The sequence below is a fragment of the Haemorhous mexicanus genome, chromosome 12, assembly GCF_027477595.1.
Source record: "Haemorhous mexicanus isolate bHaeMex1 chromosome 12, bHaeMex1.pri, whole genome shotgun sequence".
Classification (NCBI taxonomy): Eukaryota; Metazoa; Chordata; class Aves; order Passeriformes; family Fringillidae; genus Haemorhous; species Haemorhous mexicanus.
Window position 1 is genome coordinate 22,485,234 of NC_082352.1, and position 14,079 is coordinate 22,499,312.

The following is a 14,079-nucleotide window of genomic DNA, read 5'->3' on the forward strand; positions in this document are numbered from 1 at the left end:
GGGAGCAGCGCAGGGCGGTGATGGCAAAATGTTTAAAGATACTTGTTTGCTCCCAGCAACGGAAGAGCACCTGGGCATTCTGGAAGGATAAAAGGAGCAGAGCCATGGTGCGTCAGCTCAGCCCTGTGTGTTATGGCAGCATGGAGCTGCCAGCTCTATCACCGGTCCCTGCCACGAGGCTGAGGGCCATCCCTTAACCCCAGCCCCGCTGAGCCTGTCATCCCCACAACGCGGGGAAAAGAAAGCTGCTCCCCTACTGTCCTCTACCAGGGAGGTCTTATCAAGGATTTCTGTCCTTTTTTTTTTTTTTTTTTTAATAATGAGGCAAAGATAAAAATTCTGTATTTTCATTACTACCCATTTTCACAGCCCGCTGAACAAAAACACAAAGCGCTTCTCCTGCTGCCCCTTGCTCCCCAGCCCTGCCTCTTTCTCCCATGGAGTTCAATTAAAGAAAGGCGAAAATTGAAGCTGTTTTACGCAAGGCGATTGCAACATGCATATTTGATTTTTATGATGGATCTAAATTGCTGAATAAGGCCGTGGAACAAAGGGAGACTGCGGCTTCCTGCCCATCACAGCCAGGCAGCCACTGCAGAACAAAAGCGCCAGCCATTAGGAGCTCAGCAGGGAGATACATTATATAAATGACTTTGTTTCTCTGCCCCTTCCCCCCCATGGGGGCTCGGACGGGGCTGGGGGCTGCTGATTCCACATCCCGGTGAGAGCAGGCTGCAGGCGTGGGGCCTCGCTGGAGGCACAGGACCGATGCGGTGAGCTGAGCACACACCTGGGCTGGGACACAGCCTGACCCGTGGCTCCTGCCGTGGCATCAGCCCCTGCTGGCCCTGGTGTGGCAGCAGCGCCCCTCAGGCAGTTGGTGACACCCTTTAACAGCACCTTTGCGGCGCAGAGGCCACTGCAAGCGGCACTCAGGAGCTGGGGCACAGCAGCACCGTGCGAGAGCCGCCGGGAAGGGCCGGTCTGGACTGCCCCGATGGCCCCGCTGATGTCCTTGCAGTGTGGAGCAGCCCCCGCTGGCCACCGAGCCCGGGGTGCTGGGCACCGGGGCTGCACCCATGGGGAGCGGCGGCTCTGCTCCCCGCTCACAGCACTCACTCTTTGTCTGCAGGGAAAGCTGCTTGCTAGGGATGCTTCAGGCAGAAGATCTGCAATTCCTCAGTCTAAAGCAGGTGTTTGACAAGGGCAGAGTCTGGTTAGGATCAGACTGTGCTGGCAGAGGGTTTCCCCTGGCTCCGTGAAGCTGCTGCAGGGGCGAGCTGGGCTGTGCTGCACAGACAGCGTTTGTGGACAGACAGGTGAACACTGGCCTAGCCTGGCACGCTCCGGCGGGCAGGAACAGCCCCCGGCGTGCCTGAGTGATGAGCATTGCCAAGATGTGTCCTGGCACAGCCCCAGCTGCCCACAGTGCAGCGCCACGGGAGCACGGCGGGCTCCTGGCTGTCCCTCCGCAGCGGCCGGGGTGCCCCGGCCGGAGCCCAGCCCGGACCGCGGCCAGGAGCTGGCGCTCCAGCCACGGACACGGGGGACACGGCAGATGCCCCCCGGGTCCTGGGAGCACCGTGGAGCGGGGCCCGTCGTGCTGGTGTCCAGGAGGGCTCTGGGACAGCACTGTGCCCCTGCAGGGGACGGGCTTGGGCTCGGCTGCTGCTGGCGCTCATCCAGCTGAGCGAGCTGCCCTCGCCGTGCTGGGGGTGCCGCGGCTGCTCGAGCTCAACCTCTGCTGCTGCAGATGTGACAAACGGCTGGAGAAAAACAACCAACCAGGCTGAACAACGCTTTCCTTCCCTAATGCATCCCCCAGGTCCTCTGCCCAGCATCTCCCCCTCTGCGCTGCACCGTGGAATTGCATCCTTCAGAAGCACCGTCCTAATGGATCTCACCCACACCTTCCCTGTGCTTTGGAGAGCAGGAAGGAATGTGACATTTGCCACCATGCCCCTGGCGATGGCCGTGCCAGGCAGCCTGTGCTCTGGGGGCAGGAGGCTTTGAGAGACACCACAGCCCCGTGCCTGACCACACAGCCCTGTTCCCACCCACCACAGCCCCCAGAGCCCACCACAGACCCATGTCCAGCCACCACAGGACCCCTCACCAACAGCTGCTACCAGTGAAAAAGGTGGAGGGGACTGTGCCAAGATTTTGCTCGAGAGCCTTGGCAAGACCCACAGGAAGGGAACAGGGGAAGGGAAGATGTCCCAGGTGGTATCCTGGGCTGGCTTGGGAGGAGCTGGGAACCAGACAGGTGCAGCTGCAGGAAAAGACTGGGAAAAGATGGGAGCGGCCCAAGAGGTGACAAGGATGTGTTCAGCTCTTTAAAGTTTGATTTCCATGACCTTTCTGCTGCTGGTTACCGCTCCCCTGGTGCCACTCCCAGCACTGACTGGGGCAGGTTGTGTTTTCTCTGCTAGGGAGCTAAACTGAGATGCTGTGTGTAAGAAATGGGAAGTGACAAGATATGACCGAAGCATTGGAAATCAATCCAAACTAAATGTGCTTCTTAACTATAAGTGAACAGTTGAAAACAATCCTCTATTATAGCCATGGAGATAAATACTCTGTTTTTATTAGGAAAAAATTGCTTTGGACTGAATAAAGTCGTTTGATTAACAAGTCAAAGCAGATGGTTTATTGATGTTTCAAAAAGGAGTTTACAAGGTCTAGTGAAAAAAGAGCCCCAGCTCTGAATTAACAAATTACCCGGGTATGTGGGACATTGACAGTTCACTGCTAATAGATTTATGGGCTGCTGCTGGGTGTTTTGTCCCCATTTGGTTTATTATGATAAAATATTGGGGCAGGGGTAACCTATAGCCTCCCTGCAATATACTGTATCGACCCCTGACCCTGGGAGCCTGACAGCAAACCTATATATTAGATTCTTAATTTGTCTTAATCTAACAGGATCGGTCTCTCTGCAGTAATTATTTTCCAAAGGCAATGGTGTGGGTGTGTGTGAGTACTGCAGGTGAAGGTGGATCACTGTCAATTGCACTGGACATACGGTTCAACTGCTGAGGACTGGAGAGACCACAGCAGGAATGGGGGAGGAGCACAAGTATCCCATGACCAGGACATGACCTTGAGAAATAACAAAATGCCCCGGTGCTGTAAAATTACCCCCATAAACCAATTAACAGGGAGGCCCTGGCAACACCTGGAAATACACAATGATCATGGCTGGCAGTGTGGAGACTTGAAGAAATGGGGCCACAGAGCTGAGCCTTTTTATATAAACTTAGGAACTTACAGCAATGGCCCAAAGCCCTGCCCATGGACACAGCTTCCCACAGGCTGCCATGTCCTGCAGGTGGGCAGAGGGACTGTGGCTAACGCAGGCAGCTGTGGATCCACAGCAGCTGAGATTCTGTGTCTGATATTTGAGGATTCAAATGCAGTAACTGCCTGCTCCTGTGTCAGAGCAGCAGTATCAGCCAGGGCATGGGCACTGTCCCTGTCCCACTTGGGGCTGGCTGTGGTTACAGGCCAGTCTCAGCACTCAGCGGAGCCGGGCAGGCTGAGGAGCTGGCACTGCTCGTTCCTGCTCCCAGGGAACAGCCTGGCTGATCTCAGGCCATCCCTGAGGACACGTGCAGGCTGCCAGCAGCCCCAGCCCGAGTGACACAGCGCTGGTGGCATGCCAGGTCCCTCATGGTGCCAGCACAGCCGTCACCCCGCCAGGGCCCGGAGCAGCGGCTGCTCAGCCCTGCCAGCCACAGCAGTGATGAATGGGGACAAATGTGTCTTCTACTGCTCCCAAGCACACAGGCATTTTCTTTCTCTTTTATAAGGGCTGTTGGACCACTGGAAATGGGAACTCTGTGATTTGTTCTGCAGCCATTTCCTTTTCTCTTCTGTAATAGGATCTGCAGGAATCATTTAAACAGCTGAAGGTAATTTAGTGTCTTCTTTACCTTTCTCCCCACACTTCCTATGTGATCACCCAGAACCCTCCTGATGAACTAATCCTACTGTAAAATATTATTTACAGGCATTATTCCTCTAATTAATTGTCTGCAGCCTTATTTACCAGGTTCTGGATGAACTCTGAGACCAGTGACTATCCAGAGCTGCTGTTTGCTCCAGCACTTTCTTTTGCTCTGTTTATCTTTTCTTTGTAGAAGAGTGGCTCCATTATATACAAACTGTCCTGAGGCTTAGCAGATATTCCAGGGAATCACAGGACTGCATCTCATCTTTTCCAGTAATTAGTTACTCTCTCACATCTCAGAGGAATCACAGCAAACCTTCTTCCACATGCCATTGCTCCCCATGAAGCAGAAGGAAATTGAAAGGATCACATTAATATTTTAATAGTTGACATTACAATTTTAATCTCACCCCAAATGCAGGAGCACTGGAGGGGGAACCATCTCACTCTCTACAACTACCTGATAGGAGGTTGGAGCCAGGTGAGGTCAGTCTCTTTCCCCAGGTAACAAGTGATAGGAGGAGAGGAAATGGCCTCAAGTGTAGCCAGGGGATGTTTGGTTGCATATTAGGGGAAGTTTTTCATAGAAAATGCTGGCACAGGTGCTGCCCAGGGAAGCTGTAAAATCACCTTACTTGGAACTTTTCAAAAACTGTGGATGTGGCACCTGGGACATGATTTAGGGGTGAACACAGTGGTGGTGCTTTGCTGAAGGTTGGACTTTGTGACCTTACAGGTCTTTTCCAACCCTAACAATTGTTGTTCAAACCTTAACAATTGTGATTCTAAGCTGTCACTGATTCACAGCTGTCAGATACAAGCAGGCTCCACCCGTAACCTCTTAAGGGGCTGCTCAGCCCCAGCACATCTGGGGCAGGGGGGTCCCTGGAGTGCCCACAAGCCTAGCTCCAGTGTTTAACCTCCTCAGTATTCCCAGAGGCTGGCGGCCCCTGTGCCTGCTGTGCCTGGCTGCTGGGCTCAGCCATGCTGCAGGGGAAAGGCTCTGCCCGCTCAGGAGCAGGGGCAGCTCTGCTGCTCGAGCTGCTGTCGGAGGGATCGGGTGTAAGCAGGGTTCCCAGCCCATGGCGGGGGTTCAGCCCGGGGCTGTGCCTCCCGCCTGGGCAGGCAGAGCGGGGAGGGCAGGCTTGGTGTGCCTTCCCGGCCTGCCAGCACCACCTGTGCCCTGCTGGGGGTCCGGGCAGCTGCTCCCCACAGCGGCAGGACTGCTGTCCCTGCTGAGGGGACACGGTGGCAGTGAGCCATGCCCCTCCCGGTCCAGGGCCAGCACTGGTGTCACTGGTGGCCGTGAGCACATGGGTTTGTGCTGCTGGCAGCTGACTGTGCCACCGCAGGGCTCTTCCAGAGCAGTCCCTGCTGACAACTTGTTGGATGACTCTCTCCAGGAAAGATAGTTTTTATGCGTTGTTCTGGCATCCTGCCACCTCTCCCTGGTTGGGGTATATTTTATAACACTGCCAAGACAGAGGGTCTAGGAGGATGGGACGGGAATGCTTCCCTCAATTCACTAACGGGAGCAAATCACTTACGAGGAAGCAATTTCAGTCTCACGCCCTGGCTCGATTCCAAACTAGGATGGGTCTTTTAGTCTATTAGTCACAATAAACTAAACTCAGAGTTGGCCTCTAAAAGATCCCTGACAGCCCTGGAGGACAGCAGGGTTCGACACCAGCCCAGTGGAGCAGGGAATGCCCGTGTGCCTTCCTGCAGACCAGAGGAATTCACGTGCCCTTCAAAGAGACAGAAAAGGATCTTCCCCGGTGGAGGCATCAGCTACACCTACCAGCAGCCAACTGTAAGATCAGTAAATATCCCCATTTCACATACCCATGAGTGGCAAATCAAAGCCAAATTACATAAAAGCACAAATTGGTGTGGATTACTGCTGCTCCTAATTTCAAATTTTTGACCTATGTGCATTTCAGCTGAAGGACTACTGAGAAAAGCATTTAAAATGTATTCTAAAATAGGAACATTTCTGATTTGAAAATTATTACAAAGTTATGAGTGATAACTTTGAGTGATGGAGAAAGAGCTGTAGTGAAAATTTGGAAGAAATATGGTTGTAATATGCCTAGCAGTGACACTCACCAGAGTCTGACCTCCACAAAAATCTCACTTTCGTTATTGTTTCCCTGGATTTCACAAATTTAAATGGTGTCTTGTTTTGGAAAAAGAATCTGGAACTTGACTTCCATTCCCAACACCATCCCACAGTTACCCCATTCATGCCATCTGGTATTTGATCAATATACATGGCTGCAGGAGTATTTTACATTTGAGCTCTGTTACATTTTTCATGTGATGGTCCATTGCACCTGGGGCTTGGCCTTATGCTGAGCTAGACAAAAACAAATTAGAAGTTTCTTCTGTAGAATGCACTGCCTTGTTATTTCTGTAGCATCTCATATGCCTGAGGCGAGCAGGATTAGTGGAGGATTACTGTGCATGCGCGCATAGCTTAGAAAGCTGCTTTGATTACAAAGCCTAAAAAAAGGATATTAAATTTTTATTACAAAAATATTTGGTTTACTTCATTCCTCTTCTAACAGCAGCCAAAATTCCAAGCATTCTCTTGCTCTGTGGTCACACTCCAGTTCCAAGCAGGGGGAGGAAGCAAATTTCTGGTGTTGTTTTCCTCTTAGAGATGACAGCCTGGAGCTTTGCCTCACTCTGTTTCACAGGTCAGCCCGCTGAGAGCAGGAACTGGAGGAGCCCAGCTCAGCCACCCTGCCAAGGAGGCACGAGGAGCAGGACAAGCCGAGCTCAGCCACCCTGCCAAGGAGGCACGAGGAGCAGGAACTGGAGGAGCCCAGCTCAGCCACCCTGCCAAGGAGGCACGAGGAGCAGGAACTGGAGGAGCCCAGCTCAGCCACCCTGCCAAGGAGGCACGAGGAGCAGGAACTGGAGGAGCCCAGCTCAGCCACCCTGCCAAGGAGGCACGAGGAGCAGGACCTGGAGGAGCCGAGCTCAGCCACCCTGCCAAGGAGGCACGAGGAGCAGGACAAGCCCAGCTCAGCCACCCTGCCAAGGAGGCACGAGGAGCAGGAACTGGAGGAGCCCAGCTCAGCCATCCTGCAAGCGAGGCACAAGGAACGTAACTCCCTTGTTGTTATTTACATCTCCAGGGTTTCACTGAGCTCCATTCCCTTCCTGCTTTTCCACCAAGCATTGGAACAGCTGGGCAGTTCCTTGTTCCTATGATTTGTCATTTGTCTGTGCATTTTTTCCTTTTGTTGCCTATAGCAATTTGGTTTCTATATGGTCTCAAGAACAAATGTCGGAGTCATGTAAAGCTTGGCTTATACACCACCTGTGCTAACGGCACCGTTTTTACCCACACATTCATTTCCCAAACTGGCAGCTTTCCTCACAGGGAACAGCAAACCAGCTCCAGCATCTCCTGGGTTTGGAGACTTCCCCTATCTCGAATCAGATCTGTATGTGCCTCAGAGGCAGCAGCAACTCTTTCATCGGCTTATAACACACATAAATCAGGGTCTAGTTCCGAAGGCCGGCCGGGACAGCGCTGCCAGAGCGCAGCGGGACAGCCGTGGGGCCGGCAGGGCATGTGCGGCCACCGGGGCCTGCGGGGCCTGCGGGCCCGTCCGTCCCCATGGCAACGCCCCTCCCCGGAGACGCCGAGCGGCCCGCCCCTTCCCCGCTATCCAATTGCCATCAACCAGGGGCGGGAGCCCAGGCTTCTATTGGACAGTTCTTACGTTAATCAACGCCTGCGGAACCGGCGGGCTCGTGAGGTCTTCCGCCTGCGCAGGGAGCACCGCCCCCGCCCTTGCCGAGCGTTGATTGGTCGCTGAGTGGGCGGGATAACCCTCACCCGCCTTGGGGTTGGACGAGAGCCCCGTCATTCAGGGGCGGGGCTGGGGGCGGGGCAGGCGGGCCGTTCGAACGGCGCTGCCGCTGCTGGCGGGTTCAGGCCGGCCTGCGGGCGCTGTGGGCTCGCCGTGCCCCCGCGCAGCCCCACACAGCCCAATCCGGCCCGGCCCGGCCGAGGAGCTCCCGCCCGGCCTCCTCCTTCTGCCGAGTGGCCGGGGGGCAGGCAAGGCTCCCTTCCCGGCCGCCCTCTCCCAGCCGGGACCTCCGCTGCCGTGCCGGGACAGACAATGGACGAGGCGGTCCCGGAGAAACGTGGCCGCCGCCAAAGTACGGAGCAGGTTAGTGCTTGGGAGCTGTATGCGCTCTGGAGGGAAGCGGGGCGGGCTGAGAGGCAGAGCCCCGCCGGGTACGGGCACGGCGGTCACTCCTTGTAACTCCTGGGTGCAAAACTTCCTCCAGGCAGGTTCCCAAAGACTGCAACGTCATTAGGAAACACCGTCTGGTCGGATTCCTTGCTGAAAAGTGGGATCAAATGCATCTCTGTAGTTCCTGACAAACGACGCCAAAGCTGTTATTAAAGCCTGCAGGGGCGGAGATTTCAAGTGAAACAGTGAGCTGGTAGGTGCTGAAGTGCTCAGTGAGCTGGGTTCCTGAATGAGGTCCTGTTTGACCTCCTTAATTTAAAACCTTAGTTTATTTCCACATCACTGATGAGATAAAGAAATAGAAAGTTGCTTTTATTGAATCAAGATGTATGAGGGGAAAAAAGGAGAGGAACAGCTCTTCTATGCTGCCACAATGTTTATTGCACAGAATGTAGTGTAGGTCAACAAGAAATTAGTTGCTATTGCAAGATGCAAATGCTTAGTTGATATACTTTATATAGCCTAGAAAATCACCTGTTTGTTTAAAAAATCCTAAATTTTGCTTGAATGTTTATTTGCTCTCTTGACTGCAATAATCATGAAGGAACAACTCTGTGGTCTCCTGGTATGTGATAGGGAGAAACCATTCCCTGATAACTATGAAATTCTGACTGGGACCAGGTTTTGGTCTGGGTTATTAGTTGGATTATGTGGCACAGCCCTGCTTTTTGGAGGGTGACCTCTCTGTGTCTGACCATAGGTTTAACAATGAATGCTGGGGAGATGTAAGCACCATTGGCTTTGTGGTGTTCTGACTGAGGCAAGGACATCTTCTGGAGCATAAATTGTCCTGTTTGAGTTGAATTTGTGTATGCTTACAATAATTGTCTTAAAGAAAAAATTAACTTTGATTTTTAAATTTTAGATGGGACTGAGAAAACTTACAGCAACATCTCATAACTGGAAGTCAGAGGCACAGAGCTGCTTCTGAGCATGTAAGAGATGAGCAGCCCCTCAAACTTTTCTTATCTAAAGTTAATTTCACTCCAGATTTTGATTTTTAGAACCTCCCTTTTTTCTGTCTTCTTTTTCTACTCAGTTTTCCTGCCTTTGTTTTATAGTTTTACCTTGTGCTTTCTTGGGAATTGGTTTTTTTCATTTGTTTATGCTGATGGCTTCACACTTACAGAAGCAGCTGAGATCTTGCTATTATCCAGAAGTATTTTGAAGAGTGAAATACAGCTCTTTTGCTGCTGCCATTGCTCACTTAACAATGATGATTAAATCCCATAAATATTCTCTTGGCCTTGACGGGAAAAGCTTTGAATGTGGGTTGATGGAAGTCATTCCCTTTCTGTTGATATTTGTAACTAAAATCAGGCTGTAAAGTGCTGAATGCGTACAGAAAACCCATGCCAGTCTTCCATTCAAGCAGATCAAATGCAATCACCAGTGCTCTCGCCCTTTGAAGGGTTGGAGCACTTAAAAAGAACTAGATGATTTGTAGATGGATTCTGCCCTAGACTCCAGTGTTAGGAAAGGGCAGGTGGCACTTCATCCCATTTCTGAAAATCAAACCCATTTTGTTCAAGTCAACCCCCTCCAATTCCTCAGTCAGCACTGACTTAGGGTAAGTGTGATCACTGGTGAAGAAAAGAAAGAGCCAGAATAGACCCTGGTGATAAAATCCCACTTTGGAGAGCCAGAATACTTGTTGTGTTTATGAGAGGCATTTTTTGGAGAAAATATGTGGGGAAAAAAGCTCTGGTGAAAGTAGTGAGAAGTTGGACTTAATGTTTTGAGGTCACTTCACTTGTGGGTATTTGGGTGCAGCAGAGAATGGAAGAAACTCTGCCTTATGAAAGGCATAAAACCCAGTGGCTATCTTTTGGCCAGTGTTGCTAATTTTCCAGTAAGCTCTGTGCTGCACAGAGGTGTAGAACCCTAATGGTTTGTTGTATGCCATTAAAAGGTATTGTACACTCATAAAAGAATGACATTTTGATCAATGCTGTTAAAAGAATTACTGTCTTGACACAGAAAAGCTTTCCTGCTGCAAGTTTAAAAATATGCCTTTAAAAGCTTTTTATTGAATACCTTTGCATCCCTCAGAAATGTGCTATTTTGGCACAGGGCTGCTCTGAAGTAACTCCACATTGTAACCTGAATGCTAGACCTCGTGTTTACCATCAGCAGGGTGCGAGGTGAGGCAGGTGTGTTCACTTACCTACTGTCATGGGGACAAAGGAAAAGCACCTGGAGCTGCTTGTATGCAGCTAAAAATACAACCCCTCCTTTTTAGAGTCCCAAATCACTTGAAAGCTATTTGTTTGTTTTGACATTGATTCCTCTCTGTCCCTCCAGCTTTCTCTTGCATGTCCCTTTGGAGTTTGAAGCTATGCATTGATGTTGGAAGGAGGCAGGTGGCAGGTAGGGGAACCACAAATCTCTCCACTGCAGCTGGGTCCTGGCTCATGGGCAGGCGGGCTCTGCTGGGAGAAACTGGGCTTGGAGGTGTCTAAGGTGGACCTGTGGTGTAACACTTCTTGTGGCAGAAGTCTCCCCTTAGTGTGGTTAACAGATCTTGTGTCAGAGCTGTTGGTTAATCACAGCTGCTGGAGGAGTGTTGTACCTGACTTGATGGTGGCCAGAACCACAGCTGCACTGTTGAACACGGGTGACAGGTGCTGTCAGGTGGGAACTTGGGAACCCCAGGCAGGGAACTGGGAGGTAGGGCTGTAATTCCTCAGCTCTGACATGCTCTTGTGTCCTCCTGCACTTCGTATTACACTTCTTGAGCTTTTGTGTTTTCAGGCTTTCAGTTGTTCAGCTGCATGTGATGTTCCAAATACCATTTTATGTAAAGGTGGAGGGATAAATTGAAAGAGCCAAGAATGGTGACGTGAGTTTTGATGTAAAGACATCCAGGATAAATTGTTCTCTAGGCTTTTTCTTCCTCTCCTTTCTATGTATTCATGACCAGACCAAAGCAGCAGATGCTCTGGGTGCAGTTGGTATGGGCCATGCCCTGTCATGGGACCATCACCTGCTGGGGGGTTGCAGAACACTTGCTAAGAGATTTTGTAACGGGTGAGTGAGGTCACAGCATTACCTGGCACTTCTATACCTCAGCTGAAAAAAGCTGTGACATGCAGCAGTGGGATTTAATTGCTGAAGAAAGAGAGATGTTTCATTTCACTGTGTGTGAGTAGCTCCCTTTAAGGTCATAAATATTAATGCTCTGCATATTCTGCAAAGACAAGTTATGAAAGGAAGAAGCCAGAGAGCTTGAATGCTTGTATTTGGCACATGAGGATGTTGCTCAGAGAACTGTGAGTAGAATTGGCATCTGTCTCACTTGCTTCCTAACTGTCTCTCAGATACCTGAGTTTTGTCCATTTTGACCTTCAAGGAAGGCATGAGATGCCCAAATACTTTTATACTTCTGTTTCAATTAAACTTTTGGCAGCTTTCTAGGGGAGTGGTTGGCTTGGGTTTTTTTTAATTGTGTGAGTTTCTGTCACCAGCTGCTATCAACTGTTTTCTGAGGCCTCACTTGTGTAGTTTTAGCTTTGGAGGAAACATGAAAGCAAAATTATCTCCACGATCCTATTTACCCACAGCATCTCCCTTGAAGCTCCCTACAAATGCTTTTCTACAGTGACCTTTCAGAGTACCTGCTTTCAAGAGAGGCTGCCAGCCTGGAAGTGGGGCTTAGGCATGTTTTCTTACATTTTGCTATATTAAAAATGGGGATCTTTGTTCCAGTCTTCTTTGTCTGGCAAACTAAATTGCTTTCTACCACTGATCCTTGTTTTCATTGCTCTAATCTGTAAATTTGTTCAGTAATCATCTTGTGCTTTTTTTTTTTTTTTTTTTTTTTTTTTTCAGAGCATAGGCAAAACTGCTGCATAACATAGGGTCAAGCTCTTGAGGGTGGGATAAAAAAAACTGTTCTCTTTTGTGTTGATATTTAATTGCAGTAAGCTGGAAACATTTATATAGTATTTGGCCTTATCTGCAATTACATTCTGAGGCCTATCAGTCTCTAGCCCACTTGATGTGTCATGTTGATTTTGATTTTCTTAATCAAATGTCATTTTGCATCAAGTCAGCTGTCATACAAAACCTGCTATATCTGTGCTATTAATTAGCAATAAGTATTTAATTAGAAACCACACTAGTGCAAGAATATCTTTTCTGAAAATTCATGTCACTAATGCTATATTACCTTCTCATTTTTTTTCTAGCCAGAGTCTTGTATTGGCCATTCTGTTGCTTTGCCATCAGTGTCACACAGACAAGATTGTAGCTACTCATGTCACTAAATCTGAAAAAAAAAAAAAAAAACCAAAAAAACCCCCCCAAAAAAAAACAACACCCCCACAATACTGCTCCAACAAAACCACCCCCCCCCCCAGTTCTTGTTTCTCTCTGTCCTCTCAAATAGCCTGTTTTCCAAAGAATACCAAAAATTAGCATTGATGGTTCAAACAGCTCCTCAGACAATCTCTTTCTTCTAATCACCATGGAAATTGAAACCTAGATCTTAACTCTTCCCCATTTGACCTACTTCAAGCCCCTCACTCAAGATGTAACTGTCCTAGCAGAGCCATCTGTCTTCCTGTGGGACTTGCAGGAATCCTTTCTAGAGGTTCTGGAGGTCCCCTGCTTAACCAGCCACAACAGCAGCACTAGAAGTGATGGTGACTTGTTGCTGGTTTGGGCAGCTGGGGTTAAATGGATGTCAGACAGAAGCTGATGGTCTAAATCTCTTCCTGTTATTATTTCAGGTGAATTACATGGCTTTGGTTTGGAATTGATTAAAATTTGATGTTAATCTTTGCAGCTGTGAAGTAGAGAAATTCAACAATCTTTTACAACTAACCCCAAATGTATAGAAATGGATTCTACTGGTGCAGTATTGTCACCAAGCCACCCAGCACAGGTGCCAGCTGTGTGATTGATCACAGAGTTCCTGCATGTTGGATGGATTGAGTTGCTGTAAGAACCTGTGGGAGCAGATCTTTGGGGGGCAGAGACAGGGAATCCACTCTTTATATAAATGACCTTCAAAATCTAACCTCTGTGTTGTCCCATGTTTTTGGCTGACTTCCTGTGGGCATGTGGATAAATCAGGTCAGTTTTCCTCATTTGATGTGCATAGACAAGTATGAGGATTATGAAATGAGAGCAATAACAGAAGGGTGTGTATTACAGTGAGAGAAATAAAGGGTAGCATAGAGGAAAGTGGTGCCCTTTTGTGGAAATATTTATGAAGAGAAGTGATAACTGGAAAATAAGATGGGTGATTGATACCTGGAATGTCTTGGAATAAGACATTGATACCTGAGGAATAAACAGATCAATAAAATCAGTAAGATGAGACCAGGAAGGTGTGTTTTGTTACTTACTGGAGTCATGAGAAACACTTTTGTACTTGTGAAAGGGCATGTTCTGAATTCTGGAAAGTATATTGTGCTGAAGTTTTGGGGAGTAAATCAGCTGGTAGCTCAAAGTGGGGTTTGTTTTTAAGTCTGGAACTTGGGTTGCAGTATATTTTCTTGTTCTGGGCCTCGCTTGAGGAACAGTGTGCAAGGAGCTGAGGTAGTAACTCATGTACTGAAAAGAGCTGTGGCTTGTTCTGCTCTCCTCCTGTTTTTAGCAGGGCAGTTTGCAGGATGTTTTCTTTGTTTTCTTTGTAGCTCTAGTGTTTAGGCTACAGGGATTTAAAAAATTTAGAGAAAAAATAGCTTCAAATTCAGCTCTGAGTCTGATATTTGTTTTATTAGTGGAAATCTTTGTCTCATGTGTTTTCTCAGTTCTAGATAACCTTTTCTTGTCATCTAAGAAATTAATTTCTTTGTTGGACTCATTGCAAGTAAACTTGATAGCAGGATTGCTGTT

The 14,079-nt window shown here is 49.0% G+C and overlaps 1 long non-coding RNA gene across 3 annotated transcripts in view; it reads left to right on the top strand.

Annotated features, from left to right (window-relative positions):
* Positions 1-7,879: 7,879 nt before the first annotated feature.
* Positions 7,880-14,079, top strand: part of LOC132332912 (uncharacterized) — a 58,938-nt gene continuing 52,738 nt past the window's right edge. For 2 of the 3 annotated variants that reach the window (XR_009488002.1, XR_009488003.1), the window contains exons 1-4: positions 7,880-8,145; positions 8,267-8,425; positions 9,098-9,167; positions 10,537-10,602. This is a non-coding gene — a long non-coding RNA (uncharacterized LOC132332912). The remainder of the gene's footprint in view (positions 8,146-8,266; positions 8,426-9,097; positions 9,168-10,536; positions 10,603-14,079) is intronic. The other variant, XR_009488004.1, reaches the window with a different exon arrangement.